Source organism: Sardina pilchardus, chromosome 24 (genome assembly GCF_963854185.1).
Source record: "Sardina pilchardus chromosome 24, fSarPil1.1, whole genome shotgun sequence".
Classification (NCBI taxonomy): Eukaryota; Metazoa; Chordata; class Actinopteri; order Clupeiformes; family Clupeidae; genus Sardina; species Sardina pilchardus.
Window position 1 is genome coordinate 4,394,778 of NC_085017.1, and position 4,526 is coordinate 4,399,303.

Genomic DNA, 4,526 nt, shown 5'->3' on the forward strand with positions numbered 1-4,526 from the left:
CTCAAAGATAGAGGACAAAACTGTGTACATCTGCATTTCCGATTTCTTCGTCCCCGTGAGAGTTAAACAGGTGCGATAATTCAAAATCCTCCTGTTTTTTTCCTGACCAAGATAGCGGATCAAGCCTTATGCCCTGAAGAAGGCACATGTGGCCACCGTCAGCTTATGTTTTTAGTCCTTGCCATGTGTTATTAAAGCCTTCATTTTTTCCTTAACTGAGTGCCTTTGACCGACCTTTTTTTTCAATCCGGATCTCCTTATTTGGGCAAAGATGGAAGCTTTTTTGTGGGCGAACTTCAGAGGTCTATTGGTGGAGGCAACAATCACTGGAGGCCAATGGAGAACCAGAAGTCTCTGATCACGGGCAAGTATTGCCCATAGACAGTAAGGTGTTTGCTTCAGCAATATGGCGGCTGCATTTACGTATGCCACCTAATAATAATACATTTTATTTATATTGCACTTTACATGAAATCAATAATCTCAAAGTGCTTCAATGCACACACACACACAAAAGAAGATAAAAGTAACATCATAAATAATGTAAAAATAGCATTTAAATAAGCTAAAACCAGCATATAAAAACTGATAAAAGGATATTAGCTAAAGGCTTTTCTAAAAAGATGTTATAGCTAATAGCTAATAGCTATGAGTAAACTCACTTCCTGACAGCCTGAGGAAGCTAGAGACGGACCGCCATCACAGCTTGCACACTGACCTGACCTCCAACCTGACTCTCATGCCAGCTCTGCGAATTCACCTGCTGACCGTTGCTAGGCAGCGCTGCATACCGAACACAGTTCAGTTACACTCTCAGTCTAAAGGGGAAACAAACTTCAGGGAGCCAGAACTGCTAAAGTTAACTGGCTGAATCTGACAACTCGAGGCCTGTCCTTCCCAATTCTCACACTCAGACCCCAGAGAATCCAAGAGCCTCCTACATTCCCATGGGCCAGTTACTACTGAGGCCCCATGTCCATGCCCTCCCAGTGGGCCCTTTTCCACCGACAGAGAACCGGCTCTATTCCCGAACCAACATTTGAACCGTTCGTCGTGTTTCTACCAAACAAAATCCGGTTTGGAACGTGGCACCTTGGAGTGGGCGTGTCGTTGCGCAATTCAGAGGAGAGAAGGCTAAAAGCATGAGTTTTCCATCCATATCAACTGTCGCTATGAGTAAACGAAACGATTCAACTAGCATTGCACTGCTGACGTTGACTAGCATTTTAAATAGCTAGTTTCTGCCCTTTTTATGGGACAACTGGTCATATCGTTCTCCCGTTTATGCATCTCATTAACTTTTGCTTTTGCGTGCACCACCCATTGTTGATGATGGTTCGGTTCAGGACTGGTGTAAATGCCGGCTGATTCACTAGATAGCACCACGGTTCAAAGACTTTTGAACGGCACCAGTTCAACACCAGGTTCGTTTTCGGTGGAAAAAGGCCTAATGCCACAAAGTCTAGCTGTTGACGTTAGCATCTTGATGTAGGTAGAACCAATTGTTTTTTTGTACCGACAGCATTTGGTGACCTTGAGAAACACACACACACACACACACACACACACACACACACACACACACACACACACTCTAAGTCACATACACTCTTAGAAAAGAAGGTACAGAATTGTACTTTTAGAGGTACAACGGCTCGCCACACCGGCAGTACCCTCAAAGGCACATAATTGTACCTTTTAACCAGGGTACATATTTGTACCTTTACTATTTGTACCCTTTGGTGGCACATATGTACCCTATAAGGTACAAACTTGTACCTTTATGTAATGGAACAAAATTGTACCCTTGGAAAAGGTACAAATATGTTCTTTTCAGGGTACTGCCGGTGTGGCGAGCCGTTTGTACCTTTAATGTGGCAAATGTGCACCCCAAGACAAGATGAAAACAGTACAAGCAATATTTTGAACTTACACATTTATTAATGTTTTCACAATTTCAATATGGTGTAATACAATAAATTATTTTCCATTAAATTCCAAACATCACAACAACAAAAAATGTACATGATAGTCCAACAATGTACATGATGGTTTAACATGGATCAACTTTGAATGCAGGTGTCTGAATCTTTAAACACTGGAACTTTTTTTAAATGGAGAGGACAATATACAGTATGTTAGTGTGGTGTAATGAATCATACAGCAACATTTAAACCAGTGAGCAATTAGCTAGAAAAAAAGCACACAATGAAATGTTGCAATGTTCCCAAATTCCAATCCTTACAAATAGGTGGAATAGGGTGTGGTGTTAAAAAAGGCAGAGTCTAAAAAGACACTTAAGTCCAATATCTAACTGGAAGAAAGCCAGCATATTGTTCAAGAAAGGGTGCTAAGTAATGCTAAAGAGAAAGAATGCAGTGGAGGCTGCTGTTACCCCCTCTTCAGTTTCTCTTCCTCTGAGCATGTCTACTCCATCCCACTTTGACTTAAGGCTGTGATATGCGTCCCAAGCATGCGGTGCTTAACGAAAATTGCAATGCAGCATGCAGGAGTGTTGTGTGCTTCCCAACAATTGGGGCCGCACGTCAATAACGCAAATCTTCGCCGCCCACAAATGTGCACAGAGATGTTCTCATATCTTTCAACAGCAGTAGTATCCTCACTAATGGCCGCAGGGGTTAGAAGTCTGTTGGAAGCAATAAAATGCACACACAAACCTCAGAGTTAGAATTTTCCAACCACACAAATGAATGGCCTAGATAATGTAAAATACTTTGTCTAATATTTACAGTATACTGTACGTGGCTGTGTCAATCCGCTCACCTATCTTGGATCTGCAATGAGTTCCATGGACTGACCCCAAACTTCTCACTTCTTTTTTCACCTCATCTTCATGAATGCTGCTCTGCTTTGACAGATACAAATGCCATATGCAATAAAACAATAGCATTACACAAAATAACAGAGCAATAAAATAACACAAATATAGCCCTAACAAATATAAATTGCATTAGTCTTAAATGAAAATAAGCATACAGTAGGCTACACGCATTATATGATTAATTTAACAATGCAATACTTATGTGTAGTCTAAAATGAACAACAAAAACAAATACCATCACTATTCATACAAAACAAAAATGTGTTACTGTAACTTACGTAGCCATTAGATCCTTTAGGAGAGGTAGCCTACTTCATTTCCCCCACGTATTCCGCCCATAATCTGCATTGGTGGGATTAACATAACACAAATTGGTCAACATAGGCAACTCAACTAATTCATTTCACATCAAAATAAAGATACTGTTGGGAGTGATAACGTTACTTACATGATTTTTCAACTGCACTAACTTTAAACCAGCCTTTTTTGAGACTTTGAATCAGCACGTTTGGCTAATTAATAATAATCGTGCTTGGCTATCAGTAAGAAGCTATCCAATGATAGCTAGCTAGCTGGCTTCTACAATCGACAAACTTAAAATTTGCAAGGAAAAAGATAAGTAAAGCACACAACAGAGTCCTCCTCCGTAATATCTATCATGATAGTCATACATTATCGAAAGCATGTAAACACCATCTTAAATATTAACATGGTTAATTAACATGGGCTAACGTTAGGCTAGGTTGCTAGTGACAGCTAGTTATAATGTTAGCTTTTTAGCTACTCATTTGGCTCAGTTAACAGTCAGTATTCAAAGTTACCACCCGAATTTCCTTACATTTCAAAGCCTTACCTCTGAAAAGCGTTCATCTTCTTCCAAATACATGTTTCATGCACACGTGTTTTCTCAAACTTCAGAAGCTCCTCTGCTAAAAGCTGCTCCATCACTTGGTGACTGAAAAGTTACTTTGAAGAAAAAATAACGGTTGCTCCCAAATCTCCTCCCCCAACTTTTGAGTGACATGCCACTGATTGTACCTCAAAGGTACATATATGGTCCTTTTGCGAATTTATTTAGAAAAGGTACATAAATGTTCCAGAAATGGTACATATCAGTACCTTGAGGTTCGATTTTGATCCCTGCAAGGTACATTGTCAACATTTGTACCTTAAAGAACAAAAATGGACCCCAACCGTACCCTTATTTCTAAGAGTGTAGCCCTCCCAGCCCTGCAACATATGAATATATTTATTCAGTAATTCCAACTTTTAACATTACAAAATCCGACTGTTTTATCCACATTCACAATATGTACAGTCACCCACACTCTAGGAACCATTTAATCATAGCACTGGCATTGTTTACCTCCGCCAAGGAGGTATATCAGGGACCGGCGTTTGTCTGTTTGTTTGTTTGTTTGTATGTCTTAGTCCAGGTGATATGTGAAAAAATTGTTCTGTTTGTTAGCAAGATAACTCAAAAAGTGATGGATGGATTTCGAGGAAGAAACTATTACATTTTGGGAGTGATCCGTAATTCCGTCGGGATTCCGGAGCCGTTTATGTGTTTCGCTTAGTGGTGTAATGGCGTGGTATGGCCACGTGGTGGCAATCTGAATCGTTTAGGTTCAAATGTATGACAACCTATAAGAACAATTATAGGCGGAGGTCTGCACTCTCTGAG

At 40.2% G+C, this 4,526-nt stretch overlaps 1 long non-coding RNA gene across 1 annotated transcript; it reads right to left on the reverse strand.

The window, feature by feature from the left end:
• Nucleotides 1–1,956: 1,956 nt before the first annotated feature.
• On the reverse strand, nt 1,957–3,977 carry LOC134072859 (uncharacterized). Its single transcript, XR_009937215.1, has 4 exons — nt 3,696–3,977; nt 3,121–3,184; nt 2,785–2,866; nt 1,957–2,647 (listed from the first exon to the last, which is right to left on the reverse strand). It is a non-coding gene; the product is annotated as an uncharacterized LOC134072859 (long non-coding RNA).
• Nucleotides 3,978–4,526: the final 549 nt, after the last annotated feature.